The sequence below is a fragment of the Heterodontus francisci genome, chromosome 30 (assembly GCF_036365525.1).
Source record: "Heterodontus francisci isolate sHetFra1 chromosome 30, sHetFra1.hap1, whole genome shotgun sequence".
In the NCBI taxonomy this organism is placed as follows: domain Eukaryota; kingdom Metazoa; phylum Chordata; class Chondrichthyes; order Heterodontiformes; family Heterodontidae; genus Heterodontus; species Heterodontus francisci.
The window spans coordinates 13,030,177-13,054,013 of NC_090400.1; the positions used below are offsets into that span (position 1 = coordinate 13,030,177).

Sequence of the window (23,837 nt, forward strand, 5' to 3'; positions counted from 1 at the left end):
ACGCCAATGAATACAGACCCAACCTGTCCAACCTTTCCTTACAAGATAACCCTCTCATCCCAGGAATCAGTCAAGTGAACCTTCTCTGAACTGCTTTCAATGCAATTATATCCCAACACCAAAACTGTACACAATACTCTGTGTGGTGTCATCAAATGTCAAAATATCTTTTATATTCCATTCCCCTTGCAACAAACATTGCATTTGTCTTCTTAAATCACTTGCTGTACCTGCATACCAACTTGTGTTTTGTGTACTAGGACACCCAGATCCCTGTGCATCTGAGAGTTGTGCTACGTGTCTTCATTTAAATATGCTGCTTTTCTATTTTTCCAGCCAAAATGGACAAGTTCACATTTTCCCACAGTATACTTAATATGTCAAATCTTTGCCCACTCACTTAACCTACCTATATTCATTTGCAGACTCAACCTCTTCATAACTTACTCTCCTTTCTTTGTGTCATCAGCAAATTTAGCAACCATACATTCTGTCCCTTCATCCGTCATTGATCTAGTTTGTAAATAGTTGAGGCCCCAGCACTGATCCCTGTGGCACTCCACTAGTTACAGCTTGCCAACCTGAAAACCCATTTATTCCTACTGTTTCCTGTTAGCTCGCCAATCTTCTATCCATGTTAATATGTTACCCCCAACACCATGAGCTCTTATTTTTCTCCGTAACCTTTGATGTGGCATCTTGTCAAATGGGATCTGTTCAACTATAATGACTCCATGCTGGCTGTTTTTGGTTGAACATTTCATGTCTTTTTTGGTCAGCCTACATTGGCTAAGCCAGATTTCACTTGATTTTTCAGACCCCAGTTCATCCTTAATTGAACCTGGAGTTGAAACTGAATTAAAAGGAGTCTCAATCTAAAAAAGAAAATCTAAGCGCAGGTCCGATAAAAACTAAAACGCAAAATAATGCGAAATCATAGCATCACACAGTATAGAAGGCTGAAATTCAGCCAGCAATGGAAAAATCAAAGCAGAGCAGGCCATTTAGGGCATCATGCCTGTAGCAGCTATCTGCAAGAACTATCCAGGCTATTCGACTTACTCTGCTTTTTTTAAAAAAATTCATTCATGGGATGTGCGCGTCACAGGCTAGGCCAGCGTTTATTGCCCATCCCTAATTGCCCTTGAGAAGGTGGTGGTGAGCTGCCTTCTTGAACCGCTGCAGTCCATGTGAGGTGGGTACACCCACAGGGCTGTTCGGAAGGGAGTTCCAGGATTTTGACCCAGCAACAGTGAAGAAACAGTAATGTAGTTCCAAGTCAGGACAGTGTGACTTGAGGGGAACTTGCAGGTGGTGGTGTTCCCATGTATCTGCTGCCCTTGTCCTTCTAAGTGGTAAAGGTCATAGATTTGCAAAGTGCTGTCGAAGGAGCCTTGGTGAGTTGCTACAGTGCACCTTATAGATGGTACACACTACTGTCACTGTGCGTCGGTGGTGCAGGGAATGAATGTTGAAGGTGGTGAATGGGTTGCCAATCAAGCAGGCTGCTTTGTCCTGGATGCTGTCGAGCTTCTTGAGTGTTGTTGGCACTGCATCCATCCAGGCAAGTGGAGAGTATTCCATCACACTCCTGACTTGGAGTTGGTGGACAGGCATTGAGGAGACAGGAGGAGAGTTACTCACCACAGAATTCCCAGCCTCTGACCTGCTCTTGTAGCCACAGTATTTATGTGGCTGGTACAATTCAGTTTCTGCTCAATGGTAACCCCCAGGATGTTGATAGTGGGGGATTCGGTGATTTAACATCAAGGGGAGATAGTTAAATTCTCTCTTGTTTGAGATGGTCATTGCTTGGCACGAATGTTACTTTCTACTTATCAGCCCAAGCCTGGATGTTGTCCATGTTTTGCTGCCTCTGGACATTTACTGAAGCAGTCAGAGTTGTCACAAATGGTTCTGAATATTGTGCAATCAGCAAACATCCCCACTTCTGACCATATGTTGGAGGGAAGGTCATTGATGAAGCAGCTGAAGATGATTGTGTTTAGGACACAACTCTGATGAATGTCTGCAGTGATGTCCTGGGACAGAGATGATTGGTATCCCCAACCATCTTTCTTTGTACTCGGCATGATTGGTTGTGGGGTCACTTAGCCCTGTCTATTGCATGCTGCGTCTGCTGTTTGGCATGTAAGTAGTCCTGTGTTGTAGCTTCACTAGGCTCACACCTTAGGTATGCCTAGTGCTGGTCTTGGCATTCCCTCCTGCACTCATTGAACCAAGGCTGCCCCCCCCCCTGCCCCCAGCTTGTTGGTAATGTTATAGTGAGAGATATGCCAGGCCATGAGGTTACAGATTGTGGTTGAATACAACTCAGCTGCTGATGGCCCACAGCACCTCATGGATTCCCAGTTTTGAGTTGCTAGATCTGTTCCAGATTTATTCCATTTAGCACGGTGACAGTGCCACATAACACAATGGTGGGTATCCTCAATGTGAAGATGGGACATTGTCTCCACAAGGACTATGCAGTGGTCAACCCTACCAATATTGTCATGGACAGATGTGTCTGCAACAGGTAGATTTGTGAAGACGAGATCAAGTAGGTTTTTCCCCCCCTTGTTGGTTCCCTCACCACCCGCCGCAGTCCCAGTCTAACAGCTCTGTCCTTTAGGACTCTGCCAGGTCAGTCAGCAGTGATGCTACCGAGCAATTCTTGGTAATGGACATTGAAGTCCCCCAACCAGAGTACATTCTGTGCCCTTGCTACCCTCATGCTTCTTCCAACTGGTGTTCAACATGGAGACACGCTGATTCTTCAGCTGAGGGAGGGCACGAGGTGGTAATCAACAGGAGGTTTCCTTGCCCATGTTTGACCTGATACCATAGGACCTCATGGGGTCTGGTGTCAATGTTGAGGACTTACAGGGCAACTCCCTCCTGACTGTATACCGCTGTGCCGCCACCTCTGGTGGGTCTGTCCTGCTGGTGGGACAGGACATACCCAGGGATGGTGACTAGTCTGTGGGACGCTCTCCCAATTTTGGCACAAGGCCCCAGATGATAGTAAAGAGGACTTTGCAGGGTCGACAGGGCTGAGTTTGCCATTGTTGTTTCCGGTGCCTAGGTCAATGCCGGGTGGCCCATCCTGTTTCATTGCTTTTCTTATACTTTGTAGTGGCTTGGCACAACTGAGTGGCCGGCTTAGCCATCTAAGAGTCAACCACATTGATGTGGATCTGGAATCACATATAGGCCAGAGCAGGTATGGACAGCAGATTTCCTTCCCTAAAGGACATTAGTGAACCAGATGGGTTTTTACAACAATCAATGGTTTCATGGTCACCACTAGACAAGCTTTTTAATTCCAGATTCATTAATTTAATTCAAATTTCACTATTTACTGTGATGGGATATGAATCTTGCCCTCAGAGCATTAGCCAGGTCCTCTGGAGTATAGTCCGGTGATATTACCACTATGCCACCTCCCCCATAGCCCTGCAAACGTCAAGTGTACATCCAATCCCCTTTTGAAAGTCACTATGGAATCTGTTTTCAACACCCTTTCAAGCAATGCAGTCCTGATCACTACTCGCTATGCAAAGAAATTATCATCTCCGCTCCTCCACCCCACAGTTCTTTGCCCAAGTATCTTAAATCTGTGATCTCTGGTTACCCACCCTCCTGTCAGTGGAAGTAGCCTCTCCCTATCTCGGGTGGAATTGTATAGCTCTACCAATGAGCACGATGGACCAAATGTCCTTCTTCTGTTTGTACTATTCTATGATTCTAGCATCATTGATTGACTCAACTGCCTTCTGAAGTTGTCCAGCAAGTCATGTCGTTCAGTTGCGTTAAACTGCCCTGCAGTGGTTCAAGGCGGCAGCTTCTCAGTGACTAGGGGTGAACAATAAATTTTATACTAGGGCTCAATATTGAATCTCAGAGCTGGCAAAACTCAGATCAAGTGCCAGTAGGGGAACAATTAGGGGACAGTGATTGTTGTACCACAAGGTTTAGGTTGGCAATGGAAAAAGGACAAGGAACAATCCAGAGTAAGATTAACTAACTGGGGGAAAGCCAACTTTAACAGGGTAAGAATGATTCCAGTTTATCTGGGTCAGATCCAAAGGTTGGCAGGCAAAACAGTAACTGAGCAACGGGCTGCCTTGAAACGGGAGATAGTTTGGGAACAGTCAAGGTATATTTCCACAAAACAAAGGTAGAGCAAACAAATCCAGAGCTCCTTGAATGATGAAAGAGATAGAGATTATGAATAAAAAGTGTGCTTAAGGCACATATCAGGTGGATAATACAACTGAGAACCAGGTGGAATATAGAAGGTTCAGAGGGGAAGTGAAAAAGAAAAGAAGAGAAGCAGAGTATGAAGAGAGACTGGTATTTACTATAAAAGGGAATCCAAAGTCTTCTATAGACGGATTAATAGCAAAAAAGGGTGGTGAAAGGAGGAGTGGGGCCGAGTAGGGACCAAAAAGGGGATTTACACATGGAGGCAGGGGGGCATGACAGATATTAAATGAATACTTTGCATCGGTTTTACCAAGGAAGATGCTGCACAGGTTATGGTGAAAGAGGAGGCAATTCAGACACATGAAAGCTTAATAGTATGACTGAAGGGCCTGTTTCTGTGCTGTATAACTCTGACTCTTATGACCTGGACCTTGGTGCATAGGGCACAATTTCAAAATCTGCAGGGAATACAAAACTTGGAAACAGTGAACTGCGAGAAAAATAGTGTAGAATTTCAAAACACAGGTTGGTGGAATAGGCAGACAAGTGGCAGATAGAATTTAATTCAGACAAGTGTGAAGTGATTCATTTTGTCAGGACTAACGTGGAGAGACAATATAAAATAAAGGGTGCAATTCTAAAGGATGCACAGAAGCAGAGGGACCTGGGTGTATTTGTGCATAAATCATTGAAGGTGGCAGGACAGGTTGAGAGTGGTTAATAGAGCATAAAGCATCCTAGGCTTGATTAATAGGAGCACAGCATATAAAAGCAAGGAAGTTAAGCTTATTTCGAACACTGGGTCAGTCTTACTGGAGTATCATGTCCAGTTCCGGGTGCCACATTTTAGGAAAGATGCGAAGGCATTGGAGTGCAGAAAAATGTTCATGAGAATGGGTTCAAGGATGAGGAACTTCACTTACGGTTTGATTGGAGAAATTGGGACTGTGTTCCTTAGAGAAAAGGTTGAGAAGAGATTTGATATAGGTGTTCAAAATCATGAGGGGTCTGGACAGAGTAGATAGAGAAAAATTGTTCTCATTGGTGGAGGGATCGAGAACAAGGTGGCACAGATTTAAGGTAATTGACAAAAGCAGCAAAGGGAGACATGAAATACTTTCACGCAAGTTCTTTGAATCTAGAATTCATTACCTGAGAAGATGGCAGCAGCAGGTTTAATCGGGGCATTCAAGAGGGAATGGATAATCCAAAAAAGAATGTGCACGGCTACAGGGAGAAGACAGGAGAATGGCAATAGGAAAATTGCTCTTTTTCAGAGAGCCAGCACAGACACAATGGGCTGAATGGCCTCCTGGGATTCACCTAGGGCTCATTCTCAAATTTGCTTGTACTTGCAACATGTTTGTGCATCAAACCTGGGAGATAAAGGAAAAAATGTTGAGATGAACTCCTTTTAGCTGCATTTTCTGCTTTGACAGGCAATGAAGCGGAGGGTAATAAGTATAGGAACAATGATCCCCTAGCCTCTTCCCACAGGAATGTTAACTAATAATGGTTTAACTGCTTGGAGATTGTGAAGCTCCCTCCACCATCCCCCACCCCACCTCCCCATGCACATAACCATCTGCCTTTGGCATTCAAGGGGAAATTAAGTCTCTTTCTCCCCCCCACCCAGTTTTACACATATTCAATTAGCACTCGAGGTTAATTAAGTTACAGGTAGTCAGTCAATTGTAAAGATGGTACATAGCCCATAGAAGTGAGCTACCTCGATAGACCAAAGGGTTTATGGTTCAGACTTTATGAATTATCAGATGGAATCACTGCCATATTCCATCCGTTTTTGATCATTTTCTCAAAGGATTTGGAACAGGGTTACTTTTAACTGTTGCCCTTTTTAAAAGGAAACGCATTCCTGCACATTTAAAAGGCAAAGCTCAGAGATGAAAAGTGGCTAAAATGCTCAGAAGCCAAATGTTAAAGCTGTTTTGCCAAAGACTGAAAATAATAATCAGTGTGTTAACCTGTCTCAGTAACTGATAAACACCTCACGCCCATTGTGTGTTGGAACTCCCTGATCTGGGTGCTGACAGGATTTTAAACAGGAAGCTGTGAGGGGGCAACTTTTTATCAGGATCAGAGGATTAGAAGGTAGGAGGATAGTTAGAAATTATTTTTAAGTTGAGCAAGATAACCCACTGGTGAGGAGGTGTAGTGTAATTAATTATGCAAACACACGATGTACTCATTGAATTAAACAAGTCCAATCATAATAGATACCAGTGTTCAGTTGCTGCCTCATCTCAGTCCACCTTCGAAAAGACTGGAGAGCAGCACACAGGATGAAGAGTCCATGACAATAAGGGGGCCTTGGATTACACTATCATACAGCTAGATATGGGCAATACAAGCACACCTCTAAAATGTAAAGTGCTCAGATGATTAGAGATACAGCACTGAAACAGGCCCTTCGGCCCACCGAGTCTGTGCCGAACATCAACCACCCATTTATACTAATCCTACACTAATCCCATATTCCTACCAAACATCCCCACCTGTCCCTATATTTCCCTACCACCTACCTGTACTAGTGACAATTGATAATGGCCAATTTACCTATTAACCTGCAAGTCTTTTGGCTTGTGGGAGGAAACCGGAGCACCCTGAGAAAACCCACGCAGACACAGGGAGAACTTGCAAACTCCACACAGGCAGTATCCGGAATCGAACCCGGGTTCTTGGAGCTGTGAGGCTGCGGTGCTAACCACTGCGCCGCCCTATCGCTATGGGGGTGAGCAATACTGCTTTACTTGAGAGAACATCTAAAGCAAGACCTAAGCTTATAACAGGCATGTTAACATTAACACATGTTTGAACATATAATAGTGTGGAAGGAAAGATCAGGGAAGTAATGAGACTAAAGGTTGCAAACCTCTCTGTCCCTTGAGATACTTCCATGTATGGCATCCTATCAGTCTCCATACACTGTCTCTGGATTCTTGCATTCCACATAGTGAAGAACAGTTCAGTAACTATTCTGCATAGTTTTCAGATGACCACTCTTATCCCAAATGTACATTTGATACACAAACTAAGCTGTACTGATCAAACAGCTAGCTGAATGATGTCATGTTTGCACAATCAGCTGGGTGATGAGTGATCTTTTTTTTTTAAAATGAAAGGGATTTCAAAGGGAGAAGCATTGTGATTTTGAAAACTATTAAACACAGATTAACAGTGAATATGGCTTGGCATTCCAAACTACAACATGCATGTGTGCAGAGTACTGAAAACAAGGACAGAGTCTTATTTAGAGGAAACCTGGAATGCTCTTTAAAAAAAAACAAATTTCAACTCTAGTGAAGCCAAGAAACAAAATACATGCTCCAAAAAAAAAAATCCACGTAGCTCATCCTTCATCCCAAGTCCTCAACTTGCCCTGAATCACCCCTCCTTGGTATAGCTCACCCTCAGTCACCTCATACAGCTTCTTCCTATTCCACTATTTCCAATTCTGGTCAAGATGAAATTCCACAAATGACATAGGTTAGCAAGTGAAACAAAATTAAGTTAGATAAGCCTATACTCTCCATGTTGTTTTGATTTCTCACCTCTTCCCTCAACCCCAACTATGGCCTACTCCACTAGCAAGTAGCCAAGCCACCAGCACCACTCCAAAGCAATGGTCGTATAGCAGTTAACTTGCACTCAGGGGTTTTATGTTGACATCCCATTTAAATTTTGAAATGGATCACGATGAAATCTGGCCACGTGTCGGCACTACCAGAGGAATTGGTGATTAAAACAGTTTAGAAACCCAGCTGGTTTTGGTCACACATCCGAATATCTCCTTGCATGGCTCAGTGTCAAATTTTGTTTTACGACCACTTCTGTGAAGCACCATGGGACCTTTTATTGTGTTTATGTAGTAAATATTTACACAAGCTGCCGCTGTTGTAATATCCTTCAGGAAATGGAACCTGTCATCCCCTAGCATTTTACAGCTAATGAAGTACTTTTAAAGTGTAGTCACCATTGTAATGTAAACAATATCCCTCAAACAGTAATGTGGATAATGACCAGATAATTTTTATTTAAAAAGTGATGTTGCTTAAGGGATAAATGTTAGCCAGCACACCAGGAGGAACAGCGCTGAGAGATCTTTAACCTATCTGCCCCCTCAGATGGAGGTAATCAGTTTAATGGTTTTTTTTAAAAATTCATTCAAGGGATGTGGGCATCGCTGGCTAGGTCAGCATTTATTGCCCATCCTTAATTGTCCATGTGAAGGCGGTGGTGAATTTCCTTCCTGAACCTCTGCAGTCCATATGGGGTAGGTACACACAGTGCTATTAGGGAGTTCCAGGATTTTGACCCAGTGACAGTGAAGGAACAGCGATATAGTTCCAAGTCAGGATGGTGTGTGGCTTGCAGGTGGTCCCATGCATTTGCTGCCCTTGTCCTTCTAGTTGGTAGAAGTTGCAGGTTTGGAAGGTGCTACCGAAGGAGCCTTGCTGGAGTTGCTGCAGTGCATCTTGTATATGGTACACAGCTGCTACTGTGCATCAGTGGTGAAGGGAGTGAATGTTTGTAGATGGGGTGTCAATCAAGCGGGCTGCTTTGTCCTGGATGGTGTTGAGCTTCTTGTGTTGTTGGAGCTGCACCCATCCAAGCAAGTGGAGAGTATTCCATCACATTCCTGACTTGTCTCTTGTGGATAGGCTTTGAAGAGTCAGGTGATGAGTTGCTCACCGCAGGATTCCTAGCCTCTGACCTGCTCTTGTAGCCACGGTATTTATATGGTTACTCCAATTCAGTTTCTGGCCAATGGCAACCCCCAGTATGTTGATTGTGGGGGATTCAGCAATTGAAATGCCATTGAATGTCAAGGGGAAATGGTTAGATTCTCTCTTGTTGGAGATGGTCATTGCCTGGCACTCAAGTGGCAAGTAACATTCATGCCACACATCAGCCCAAGCCTGGATATTGTCCAGGTCTTGCTGCATTTCTACACAGACTGCTTCAGTATCTGAGGGGTCGCAAATGATGCTGAACATTGTGCAATCATCAGCGAACATCCCCCCTTCTGACCTTATGAATGAAGGAAGGTCATTGATGAAGCAGCTGAAGATGGTTGGGCTAGGACACTACTCTGAGAAACACCTGCATTAATGTTCTGGAGCTGAGATGATTGACCTCCAACAACCACAACCATCTTCCTTTGCGCCAGGTATGACTCCAACCAGCGGAGAGTTTTCCCTGATTCCCATCGACTCCAGTTTTGCCAGGGCTCTTTGATGCCATACTCTGCCAAATGCTGCCTTGATATCAGGGGCCATCACTCTCACCTCTGGAGTTCACATTTAGATGAGAGCTGCTGCTAATATCAGCAAGGTTTCCACAGCCCCACTCTCGCTGGGTTTTTCCACCCAATACTGAGTGAGGCTGCGCCCTCCAGGCTTACCAGTCATTATCGCTGCCTAAATTTCAGGGCTCTTCATCATTGGAACATGCTGTGGAACCCAGACCTTGAGGAAATATAGACTTTGAGGGGCTATGATTGAAACTCTTTAAAATGATGAATGGAAGATTGACTGGGTGGACAGATTATTTAAACAGCATAGGGAGGAGAAGACTAAGTTCAGAACACAGTTTAGGTGAGAGCCATTGATCCCTGGAATAGATTGCCAGAATGTTTGATGATCATGGACTGGCTAGAGGTCTCTAAAGGGAGCTGGAAGAGCTTCAGGCAAGAGGATATGAAGTTATAGAAGGAAGGTACAACCACTAGAACGACCTGCAGTGATGTACTGGGGCTGAGATTATTGACCTCCAACAGCAGCAGCTCTCTGCCTTTGTGCAAGGTATGACTCCAACTAGCGGAGAGTTTTTCCCGAACAGCACTGACTCCAGTTTTGTTCGGGGTCCTTGCTGCCAATCTCAGTCAAATGTTGCCTTGATGTCAAGGGCAGTCACTCTTAACTTGCCTTTTGAATCTTTCCCCCCCAACCTCCAATTTAAAAATAAATAAGTTAAAATAAGGAAAAGAAAAATCTCAATTTTGTTAACATCCTTAGGGTAATAAAACATCAAGACACTTCACTGAAGCATTATTAGACAAAAATCGATACTGATCCACACAAGGAGATATTAGGCAGGTGAGCAGAAGCTTAGTCAAAGAAAGTCAGTTTTAAGAAGTGTATTTAAGAGGTAGAAAGGTGGAGAGTTTTCAGGAGGCAATTCAAAGTTGACAGCCAGACAGCAGAAAGCACAGCTGCCAATGGTGGGGGGAGGTGTGGGGAGAAGGCATTTAGGTTGCACAAGAGGCCAGAATTGAAGGAATACAAATACTCAGGGTTGTAGGAAGTTGGAGATTGGAAGGAGTGAGAACAGAGGGATTTGAGCACAGGAATGATGGGAGAACAGTATTTGGTGTGAACGAAGATCCATGAAGCAGAGTTTTCAATTAGGGTGGAAAATGGGAGATTGGCCTGGTGAGCATTGGAATTGTCGATTCTGGAGCTGACGAAAGCATGTACAAGGATTTCAGCAGCAAATGGCAGAGGGATGCGTGAAGTCGGGTAATATGACTATTGCTTACAAGACCTTTTATCCCCCCAAACGAAGGATGACAATGTCGGGGGCAAGTTTAACCCCCAAAAACCAGTGTGTTGGGGTCAGGTGAGAGGTTAATTTTTTTTTTTAAAACCATCTCAAACCCAATCCCAACCTGCCCACATCGGAGTTTAATGGAGGCTGGACCTGGAATGGGCAGTTAACCAACTCCCAGGAGGCAGGTTGGCAATTTACAGTGCAGTGCCGGTAGCCTTGCAGTTAACCCATTTTACAGATTTAACGCTGGCCACTGGGTTTGCCAGGCCTCAGAAAACCTGACAGTACAAGGGAGATATGGACAGTTCTGGAGAAAAGCCTTTACCGCATTGCTTTGTGGGCCAGGAGCAGCTGTTCTTCCCATTGGCACCTAGCAAGCTTACTTCCTTTCACAGGATTGGACCCCCACTCATTAGAATCTTCCACTTTCCTACCCCCAAGTCAAGGATCAGACGCCCCCTCCCCACATGCCCAGTGGCAGCTGCAGGCTCCTTCCCTGTGGCTGCAGCCAGCTCGAGTGCTTGCTGCCCAACTGGAAGCCAGGTTCTCAAATCAGGCTGACATCCAGGCGGGGATCCTGTTAACTAGAAAAGCAGCATGTTGCAGAGTTAAAACTCCACAGCATCCAGGGAAACCTGGACTTCCCAACCAAAACTCCACGCCCCCACTTACCAAATCCTTCCCTGCCAATATTGGGGCCTTCATCTCGAAAGCAAGGCCCAATGACATTTCAAAATTCAAACCAAAACCCTAGAGGTAACTCATGCAATTTGCCAGTGCATCCCCCTTCCTTGCCACCCCTCCCAATTTTAATTAAAACTATGAAGGTGATGGGTTGTTAAAGAAACAGACTAATCTCACCATGCAGAGAACATTCATACCGCCGCATTGCTTCAATCAGATTGCTTTATATTGTAGGGCAGAGCTCTCAGCATCTATAACTGACCAACTCCGGGGGTGTTCTTGTTTTCAAAGACACACCTTCACATTCTTGTTTCTGGCTGATGCAATGGCCTGCAGTGATTAGTCAGCCTGTCAGCAGTTAGCGGATGTGACCACCTCCTGCCCCACAAGGTCTTTTGTGCTCTCATTGCTGTCACCATAGGACCCTCAGAAAGCAGCAACCTCCCTCAATGTTCATTGCACAATCAAAATCAGAACTACTGAGAACAGCACAACACTGAATTAAAAGGGCCTATTAAAGGTGCAAGACTGGAGATAGGTCACTTACCCACCTTAGCTTGCCAGTGTGGAGTGAACTGGAGAAAAACTTAAAGGGGAGAGAAGTGGGGTAGGGTGGGGGAGCTCAGCTGTCTGTTCAAGATGAACATTGCTGGAAGATGCCAATTTTGCCACCCATTACCAGCAGGTTACCTACAGAATAGCCAATGAAGAGTCACAGACGCCCCAGGCTACTGTCATCAGCAATCTGGGAGAAAACCACAAGGATGTTAACAAAATTGAGATTTTTATTTTCCTTATTTTAACTTATTTTTTAAATTGGAGGTTGGGGGGAAAGATTCTAAAGGTAAGAGTGACTGCCCTTGACCTCAAGGCAACATCTGACTGAGATTGGCAGCAAGGACCCCAAGCAAAACTGGAGTTAATGGTGATTGAGGAAAACTCCCCGCTGGTTGGAGTCATACCTTGCACAAAGGCAGATGGCTACTGTTGTTGGAGGTCAATAATCTCAGCCCCAGTACATCACTTCAGGAGTTCCTCAGGATAGTGTCCTAGGCCCAACCATCTTCAGCTGCTTCAATGACCTTCCTTCCATAAGGTCAGAGGCAGGGATGTGCACAATGTTCAATACCATTCGCGACAGCAAAACCTGGACAACATCCAGGATTGGGCTGGTGTGAGACACAAATGTAACTTGCCACTTAAGTAACTCAACTCCAGAAAGCCGGTCTACCATCTACAAGGCACAAGTCAGGAATGGAAAACTCTTCACTTGCTTGGACGAGTGCAGCTCCAACAACACTCATGCTTGACACTATTTAGGACAGTCTGCTTGACTGGCACCCCATTCCCCACCGATGCAAAGTGGTAGTATGTACCATCTACAAGATGCACTGCAGCAACTCACCAAGGCTCCTTGGACAGCACCTTCCAAACCCATGAACTTTAATAGAGAAGGACAAGAACAGCAGGTGCATGGGACCACCACCACATTCCCCTCCAAGCCACACACCATCCTGACTTGGAACTATTCATTTCTTTCACAGTTGTGGAGTCAAAATCTGTGAATTCCCTTCCTAACAGCACTGTGGGTGTACCTACAACCACATGGATGCAGCGGTTCATCACCACCTTGTCCATCCCTAATTGTCTTGAGAATAGATGCTGGCCTTGCCAGTGACACCCACATCCCATGATTGAATATAAAAATGACTGACAGTCACACATCATCCAATTGGGTAATTAAGCGTGTTCGCTTTCCAATTGGTGCTGGAAGATGGCGAGATGCAAGAATGGACACATCAGGCAACCAATGGCGAGTGTTAGGGCTGGGCTGTTGGAGGCAGGAGGTCATGTGCTAGAACCTACATGAATAAATCCAACTCGAGTTAGCAGTGCTAGCCTAAGGCAATAAGGCCTCATCTCTGCTCCAACCTGCCTCCTCAGCTTCACTCAAATCTACCCCAAAGACCCAGATGTCATTTCCTTCTCCCCATCACTTCTGCCCTTTAAATCGTGCAGAAAAACAGTCAATTTAGCACCAATTTACATCCAGTTAATGTTCAGTTGTACAGAGGCAACAGCTCTCGGAGCTAGCAGAGATGAGAAATTTATCCCAGCAGTCTGAACTGACCAAGGCCTAGAGGTGAAAGGACATTTTTAAAACACTGCAGCATTTAATCTTCCCAAGAAAAGTTTTTGTTTAGAAGTAAACAGTCCACAGCCTTGAAATATAATGAAACCTCAGCACTTTATGCATTTAACATACAACATTGCAGATGAGAAGTATCAACCAATCTTTGATTTAAGGTAAGGGGCAGGAGGTTTAGAGGGGATTTGAGGGGAAAAAAAAATTTCACCCAGAGGGTGGTTGGAATCTGGAACACACTGCCTGAAGTGGTGTTAGAGGCAGGAACCCTCACAACATTTTAGTATTTCGATGAGCACTTGAAACACCATAGCATACAAGGCTACAGGCCAAGTGCTGGAAAATGGGATTAGAATGGTTAGGTGCTTGATGGCGGCACAGTGGCGCAGTGGTTAGCACTGCAGCCTCACAGCTCCAGGGACCCGGGTTCGATTCCGGGTACTGCCTGTGTGGAGTTTGCAAGTTCTCCCTGCGTCTGCGTGGGTTTCCTCCGGGTGCTCCGGTTTCCTCCCACATGCCAAAGACTTGCAGGTTGATAGGTTAATTGGCCATTATAAATTGCCCCTAGTATAGGTAGGTGGTAGGGAAATATATAGGGACAGGTGGGGATGTGATAGGAATATGGGGTTAGTGTAGGATTAGTATAAATGGGTGGTTGATGGTTGGCACAGACTCGGTGGGCCGAAGGGCCTGTTTCAGTGCTGTATCTCTAAAAAAAAAGCACAGACATGATGGACCAAAGGGCCTGCTTCTGCGCTGTATAACTATGAAGTGCTCCTCATCTGAATGTACATAAACGCATTCACCATCACCTTTTAGGAACAGATCTTTTTAAAGTTTAAGAAGGCGAGCAGAGTCATACTCTGTAGTAAACAAATCAGCACTATGTTTATTAACGTGACAGACTAATTTTATCAATATACTTCTTTAAAAAATGTATTCCGATATCAGGGCAAATACTATGTCTGGAAACATTGGCATCTCCATTGAGGTAGGAAAAAGCAGGCAATCAGCCTACCTGGTTTCCTTCACTACTTTTATTCCTAGGACTCAAAAGTGAATTGCTTCAGAAACTACCTAATTTCTTTGAAATATACAATAGCTGCCAGCTGAGACACTAAACTCAGGACTGAATCACCGAGTTTCATGCCCTTCTACTTTCTAAATGTGTTGCATTAGGCCCAACCAAGTGGCCCACGCAACTGGTCCAACAGGCAATTGTTGCTCACATTCTTATCCACTTCCACTGCAGATATGATTAATATTTGCATTGCCAGACTATTGAGAAACAATCTGTAGTTCTCCAGAGGCTGCTGCCTCCACTTCCAAAGGAGGAAGGAACTGTCTAGATGGCAGTCCTTCGATTTATGCTCCCCATTTGACAGTTTCCACATTGAGACAATGAGAAAGAGTTGACATAGAAAACCTTTGCTTTATATCAGTCTCAGTTGAAATATTCTAGAAGAAACCCAAGATTTTGAACTGGGTAAAAATATACTGCTAATAGGGCGGCACAGTGGCGCAGTGGTTAGCACCGCAGCCTCACAGCTCCAAGGACCCGGGTTCGATTCCGGGTACTGCCTGTGTGGAGTTTGCAAGTTCTCCGTGTCTGCGTGGGTTTTCTCCGGGTGCTCCGGTTTCCTCCCACAAGCCAAAAGACTTGCAGGTTGATAGGTAAATTGGCCATTATAAATTGTCACTAGTATAGGTAGGTGGTAGGGAAATATAGAGACAGGTGGGGATGTTTGGTAGGAATATGGGATTTGTGTAGGATTAGTATAAATGGGGGTTGATGTTCGGCAGACTTGGTGGGCCGAAGGGCCTGTTTCAGTGCTGTATCTCTAATCTAATCACTGGCTGTATTAGTTTGCTTCTATTTGACTGCCTTTCTTCTTGATAAATTCTACTACTAGTTTTAACCTGAATGCAATAGTTTGACAGGGTGATGTTCCTTTGCTTTTTGAAGTAAATCAATACAGATAACCGTGCCACAGCATACTAACCCACTTATGTCACAGAGTGCATTCTTCATTCAGTTCATTGGAGATACTGGTTCAAAAATGCCTTTTTGATAAATAGTATTGGGAAAGAGTCCAAATCCCAATATCCATTGCCCAATACACAAAGCAACAACAGAATACCAAGTAATAACCAGGGCAAGAGGGGAGTAACAAATAGAGCTCATTAAATTTTAGTCCTTCTGAAATGATATTCAAAGTGTTCTGCTAATGTAGAAATCTTTTAGAATTATTTGTAGAACTGTGGTGTAGAAAAAAAAGAGATCTCTTCTACAAGTGTGAAAAGTAGACTTACATCAAACTGCAAAAAATCAGTTCTAAAAGACTATACATCTACAATGAAAAAAGTAATTAGTACGCAAATGTGAATTTCAGATCAGACCTTAATTCTGATGTTCTAATCAGTTTGACAGCTTGTACTGCGGGAGAACTGCTGCATTTCGAATGGGTGAGATTATCGATCATAAGCAGACGACCTTGCTCATTTATTTGATTAACTGCACCACTGTAGGCATTACACAATCATATGTAGCAAATGGACATCAGGGTGCAATTTTGACCAAGAGATAGGACAGGCAGGGGGAAGCAGAGGTAGAGAACACTGCATAGTCTTTGAGAGTAGAGGCCAGAGTTTTGGCTCCGAATTCTGGGTTGGCATCCAGTAGAATGCTCCCATCCAGTAGATGTGGGCAGCCCCCCTCATTGTATGGGTTGTAGAAGCTCGTAAAACCCTCTCATGTAAAGTCATTATCATCTGGTATAAAGATGGTTACGACCCTGGAAAGAGTATTCATGTCGCAGCCTTTTAAAGTGTTAAGCAGCCTGCAGGTCCTTCCACTACTTCACACTGTTCTCCAATGGAAGTGAGAGAAAATACAAAAAAACCCACAAAAAGTGTAAGGGCTGAGATGAAGGGAGGATAGTGTTACATAGAAATAAAAGAATTAATGCATGGAACCAGCTGGCTATACAGTAGCTGATGAGCAGTTAGCCACATTGAATATAAAAGGGATCTTTTATCTGCTCATTTAGGGACACTTCGAGAAATACAGTGTACATTGGCTTGCTGAGTGCCAGCAATAAAGTGAGCAAATGTATTGCCTGGTGTGTTACTGAACTACACCTGGTGTCTGTTTCTAAACTAGGGACAGGGCAATATAAATCTAAGGCTCAGGTTTTTGCCAGTTGTCTTCACACAAGAAACAGTATCCTAGCAATAAGGCAATACCTGAAAAAAAGGAGAGATGCAAGATATATGTTAAAACACCAAATCTGACTGGTCCAGGAAAATAGATTAGGACATCTCAATGAGCTTGTAGTGTCTCATATCTCATGGGAAGTGATTCACTTTAAGTGAAAGTTGTAAAACTATGTACATATTCCTAAACAGCCCCTGCAACAGTTCACCCAGGTCAGGTGATGGTCCCTATTGAGACCCATGCTTCCAGATCTTCCAGAGTATAGACCTTTGGTGCTTACACTGTCCAACAAGGCCAATATTTCAACAAGTGAAGAGGTATATACAATTCATTTATACGCAAGTACTTAGCACTTCTGCCGTCATCTTCACTTAAGATGGAATTCTGGCACCAAGAATTTTAGAAAAGTACAAAAGGATCAACTATGTGAAACATACTGTGTCCAGGTGTCCTTTGAATGACATCCAGGTATTTCCAAGCTTGAATTGAATTTGAAAAGGATAGGAGTTGTATAACAGAAGTGTGATGTATTTGTGGTTGGAAGGCTTTCACTGGTGGTTGTAGTTAGGGCAAATTGCTGAAGAGTCACTGGCCTGAAACGTTAACTCTGCTTCTCTCCACAGATGCTGCCAGACCTGGAGTATTTCCAGCATTTCCTGTTTTTATTTCAGATTTCCAGCATCTGCAGTATTTTGCTTTTATTTTAGGGCAAATTGCCTCCTGTCCCATATGATTCTATTGTGCCTTTGCCAGCTGTTTGAAAGAGCTATCCAATTAGTCCCACTCCGCTGCTCTCTTCCCACAGTCCTGCAAAGTTTTCCATTTTCAGTATTGTGATGGAGTCCACAGTGAGAGACCAGTGGAGAAGCATGTGCCGAGTTTCTTTTTTGAACTTATGACTTGCTGAATTCGGTTAAGTGCACAGACTCTGGTTTCAAAGATTTTTCTTTTTTAAAAAAAAAGACACCCAAACTTGGAAGTGAAATTAAAAACTTGAGGTTTCTGGGGAAATTTGGTGGGAACTACATATGAGTCATTTGACCAGAGGCATGTGACTAGAGCTAAGGCTACTCAGGCAGCACCTTCCAAACCCACGACCTCTACCACCTAGAAGGACAAGGGCAGATGCGTGGGAACACCATCACCTGCAAGTTTCCCTCCAAGCCACACACCATCCTGACTTGGAACTATATCGCCATTCCTTGACTGTCACTGGGTCAAAATCCTGGAACTCCCTCACAGCACCGTGGGTGTACCTACCCCATATGGACCGAAGCAATTCAAGGCAGCAACTCACCACCACCTTCTTATGGGCAATTAGGAATGGGCAACAAATGCTGGCCTGGCCAGCGATGCCCACATCCTATGAAATGAATAAAAATAAACCTCCAATCTCTGAGCAAACTAATTCACGATCAACTTGAGTAATCGCCCAAGATCTGTTGCTCAGTGTGACCAAGAGAAATAGTGATTGATTAGATCTTAGCAAACACATACTAAATCTGCTTTGAGACTCCTCCAGGGTTTGGAAGACCAGCTGCTTTGCTTGAAGGATGAACCTTCAGACAAGCACCTTACCATTTCAGAAACAAAGTTCACTTCTCAACATAGTAAAGCAAATTCTGTTTCAATCTGGAGATTGCAAGAGAATCCCCTCCCCAGGTACTGTTCTATGCTAAGAATCTTTTTTGTCCATGTCACACTCAATTATACTGCTGAGCACTTAAGTCAAGTACCATGCATGTTTCACACAATGGAGGTCCTTCTATAGGCAGGACAAGCAATTACAAAAAATTCCTGTTACACCAATCGCCAAACTAACAACCAATTTGGTAGTTATATTTTGCGTATTTTTATTTGAGTGGGACTGAGACTGTCTAAGCACATTTTACTGGAACATTTGGATGGACAACTATCAGATTGTTCTGTGCAGGATCCATATTCAACAGTATGGTGATAGGACAATGCACAACCAAGTAGCAGCACTGTAGGTCAGCAAATTCAGACATTGAATCGATTGATTCATTTGAAAGCCTTCAAACTGTGCACAGCACATGTTAAACCACACTCATTTAAAAACAAGGTGATGGAAAACCAGATTTTAAAAAAAGGTAGAGATTAAGTATTGTCCTTAGAGCCTTGGGTGCTAGTTTTAGCTAATTTTAAAAGATTTAATCTGATTTTAACACCATTTATAGCTTGGGCACTTCCTCAGGTAACACGGCACACAGTACTTATGGTGTGCCTATCTCAATGCCTTCAACTCCTTCATCCTAACCTAACCCAAGGACTGATGAGAGTTTGACTGTTACAAAAATAGTACAATAGTATAAAATGCATTACAATCAACAGGTTTCTTCAGAAGCCAAATCAGTATCTGCCCTCTTCTGACCTTGTTTGACTTGTTTCTGAGCGAGGAAGGAAAAGGTGAAAGCAAATCAAATTGCATCAAAAAGAAATTTCACACATCTAGGACTGAAGGCTGATGGGAATGAGGGGCTCATTTGACTTACTCCCTTGACTATAGAAGACTGAAGACCAGTACACCAGGCAGCCTAAAATATCAAAAGGATTTAATAAGATATACAGAGAAATTACTTGCTCTCATTGGAGAAAATCAAGAAGAGTTCTTAAGCCATTCAGAAGTGAAATTAGGAAGGACTCTCATCCAAAAGGCTTAGGATGTTGGAACAATTGGAGGTTTCAAGGCTGAAATTTTCATTGGGTTAGAGCATGAAGGGATATGGAGCAAAAGCAGGTAAATGGAGTTAAGGCGCACAGCCATGACCCAATCGAAAGGTGAAGCAGGTTTGATGGACTGAGTGGCCTACTCCTGTTCCTAATGTTCACTTTTCACCTTGTGACTAATGAAAATATTTTAAATGGGTCCCTAATGCTTTAATAAACAAGGAAATCAATGGTCAATGCTACCCGTTTTCCCAATTGTTCTAGTTGGACCAGAGAAAGCATTACCAATTGGTACTGAATGTAGCAGAGGAACAGACAGTAAGATGAAAGCTTTCCCTTAGCCTTCCTCTCCAAAACAAGTTGATGGGAGGAGTTCTTCACTGCAATGCTCTCCCCAACAAAAGGTCAGGCCCAGAGATCCAAGCCATAGCATTTGAAACCAAAATGTCAACATGCCTTTTAAATCACCATGTCTGCCTCTGACATTTTAAATGCCAAATGATAATATTTCATTTTTGTGCAAGAGTAGATTCTACAGCAAAAGTTTCAGCCAGTTCAATCACTGCAAAGGAAAAAGATGATGGAAAAGGTGGGTCAAATCCAGAAACAAAGGAGATTGTGGGAAGATTTGATAGAGGTGTACAAGTTTATGACAGGTTTAGATAGGGTAGAGAAAGAACTCCCCCTCCAGTCCTTGTACCAAGGTTTTGGGCAAGAGATGCAGGGGGATGTGAGGAAGAACTTATACGGAACTGCCTACAAGGCTGGTGAAAGTAGAGACAATCATTGCAAAAGGAAATTGGATAAACACTTGAAGGAAATAAAGTTGCAGGACTATGAAAATAAAAGCGGAGGAATGGGACTCACTGGATTGCTCTAGAGCTGGCATGGACTCAATGGGCCGAATGGCCTCCTCCTGTGCCATAAATGACTGATGAGATTCATTGTTTTTTTTCCCTTGTAAAATTTGTGTTGGGCTGCTTCCAAAGATGCAAAGTAGACAAAGAAGAAATGAGAGAAAAACATTAGAGCAGAACAGGTTAGGATGTGTGGCCCAAATAAGTGTTCTTTACAAATGGATAGAACATTAGGAACAAATGAATTACAGGTGCAAATATCAGCTTGGAGGGCATGACATGGCAAGAGCGTCAGGACTGGGAACTGAATATACCAGGTTATAAGGTCTGCAGGAAAGGTGGAGAAAATAGTCGAGGGCGTGGAGTAGCCTTAGCAATTAAGGATTAAATCACTGATGAGGGAATATAATGAGGTAAGCAGGCAGCGTTAATGGTATATTAATTGTGTTTGATTGTATGCAGGTGGTGGGCATTAACTGGGCTTTCACTTTAGCCCCATATAAATAGACTAAAATTGTGGTTGTGGGGTTGGGTGATATATGCTTTCTAATGTATAACACTGTAGATAAATACAAAAGCGTGTAAAAATTGGCTCCAGTTCTATCCTTCACTAACTGGCTTTCTGGAAGAGAGAAGGCAATGGGGACTTTATGGGTAGAAAAAAGAAATAGAAAAAGGACTCAAGACTGTAGTGGGGAGATGTGCTTAGGGCCCCCTGGTAGCAGCTGTGAAGTGGTAGATTACAGAAATGCAGAGATCAGGCAAGCATGTAGCAAAAGCAGAGCGGTTTTAATGATGGGTTTTAGCTTTCATATTGATTGGGATAAGTAGACCAACACGTCAGAAAAGGTACTGAATTAGAGTGCGTCCAGGATAGTTCTCTGCAACAATATGTCCTATAACCGACAAGGGGGCAGACCATTAGATTTAGTAATGAGCCAGATTTAGTTAACAGTTTAATGGTGCATGAACATTTATCTAACGATACAATCGAGTTCAACATAGTGTTTGAAAGGGAGAAACACAAAACAGCTAAGATTCTAGACTTAGATAAGGCTGACTTCAATGTGATGAGATAGAGACTTTCCATTGTAAACTGGGCAAATCTGTTCATGGGTAAAAAGACAGATGATTAGTGAGAGTCTAAAATTTAGAGCCAGACCTTTCAGGTCCCACTGCTGCACAAAGGGTGGCAGAAGTTTGGAACTCTTCCACAAATGGCAATTGATGAGAGATCAATTGTTATTTTTAAAATTGAGATTGATAGATTTGTTTTAACACAAGGGAGAAAGGAATGTGGAGCAAAGGTAGGCCTATGGAATTAAGATCATGGCTGATCTGTGATCTATTGAATGGCAGATCAGGCTCAAGGGGATGTCAAGTTCATATGTTCCATGGAGCTGGACAACTCAACATCCTGACAACCCTTTTAAGATGACTTCCAAGCAACATCAGAGCAAGAGTAGAAAACTATCCTTCCACCACAACTTCCCTATTCTCTATGGGAAAATTTAAAAAAAAAGAGCCTTCCAGAACTATCTTCACTGATTCTTATAGTTCATGTGACATTTGGGCTACATCCAAGCAACGACAGCTGTAACCTGATACAATGAATAAATATTCCATAATTATACAACTATTAATTTGGATATGGATTTTCAGGGTTAAGTGCCATTGCTGATTTGCATCAACCATCAGTTATTCACAAAGCCACAATTCAGCCAAATGAAAGCTCAAATTAACAAGCTATTTAAAATAAATAAAACAACCTTCAAAAGGAACATCTACAGTCTCACATTCTTGTTATTCTTCGGCAAACAGCTAATGAATCATACTTAGAGGAAAAAGGACACTGAATGCCACAAATTTGAAATAGAAACAGGAATTGGACTCTGCTGAAATGTCCCACCCAAAACATTACTCTACGTTTCTTTTGGATGTTTGCTGACTTGCTATGCATTTCCAGAAATGAATCATATGGTAATTGAAGTTCCTCTATCCAGAGACAAAGTGTGGGCTTTCTTTTTAAATGATCTATAAGAAGCTGCACTGCCATGGTTAAACTTGGAAACACGTTTTTGCTGAGTGAGGACTTGAAACCTCAGGATTCCCAATTTGTAAAAATGAATAGGTGGGCGTTTCGCTCAATATTCAGGGTCTGACATCTTTTACCAGCTCATTAGTGCTGAGTGATACCTAGTTCCCAGAGGCGTCTCAACCATTTTATGGAAATTAGGCTGGTTCACTTGTAATTGCCACCTGCTCCCAATTTCCTGCAGCAAAGAGGGAATCCAAGCAACCCATAATAGCACTTAATATGTTCAAAATATACATAACAGAGATTCCTGTCATTAGCTTTTCCTTTGATTTAGGGTTTTATACTAAGTGTATAAAAGCTAAAACATCATTCAGGCCAGACTCCCAGTACTGGAATGTCAGAACCTCCAACAGCAGTGTATCTAAATACATCTCCAACTGGAGAGGAATAACACGGGAGAATACTCATCACTGGACGCAAGGTTATTAAAAACCACTCAGTAGGAAACTGCTGCCTCTCGTCATTTCCCTGTTCCGTAATCAAATGATCGTAATTTGAAAAAAGGGGACAAGGAAAATGGTTGCAATTAGTGTTCCTTCTAGAGAAGAATCTGGTCACAATTATTTCCCCAACGCTCCTTCCTTCCTTATTCCTATAGGCAAGAATGCTTGCATTTATATAACACCTTACCATTGCTCTTAAACCACACAAATAACTTCACTTCAAATTAATTCATTGAGTGGAGTAAACTCTCAGTAGGCTGGAGAACACAGCAGCAATTTTGTACCCAGCAAGATCCCACAGCAGCATTGAAATGATGTGTCCAATTAACCCTTATTTGGTGGTGAGTTGATAGAGGAAGGTTGGTCAGACCAGCAGGAGAACCCCCCCTTTGACGTCCAATACTACTATGGATTCGCCAGAACCAGCAGGAATCAGAATAGGCACACTGACATCTTTCATGGCGCAACCGAAGGACAGAACTTTACAAGAATGCAACACTTCCTATGCTAATGCGCTGGAATGCATTAACAAATACTTAAATAAGGCCTTTGAATCAGTGGGTTCAAGCCAAGAGAACGACCAACTGAAAAGGAAAGCAGTCTGGTTTAATGGCTCCATTAATGCTGGTGTTGAGCAGTAACAAGGTGGCCGGTGGGAGCCTTGGTAACTCACTTCCCAGCCTTTCCCTGTTGCCTCTGGGAGATGTCTAGCCTTCAAAGTTAGACATTTACGATAATTAATCAGACTTTGCTAATCCACTTTCTACTACCATGGAACAGAAAGTTAGAATACCTGCATCTACAGGAAAGGTCAAGAGAGACCATCATAGCAACAGTTCAGACAGCCTGGGCAATTACTTCTAACAGCATGAGAAATATTCAAAATGTTTACAATCTGCAGCTAGAGACATCTGTTATG

At 43.2% G+C, this 23,837-nt stretch overlaps 1 protein-coding gene across 1 annotated transcript in view; it reads right to left on the bottom strand.

Moving 5' to 3' along the window:
• Positions 1 to 23,837, bottom strand: part of LOC137346579 (14-3-3 protein gamma-B) — an 85,974-nt gene that overhangs the window by 55,596 nt on the left and 6,541 nt on the right. The window lies entirely within an intron of this gene.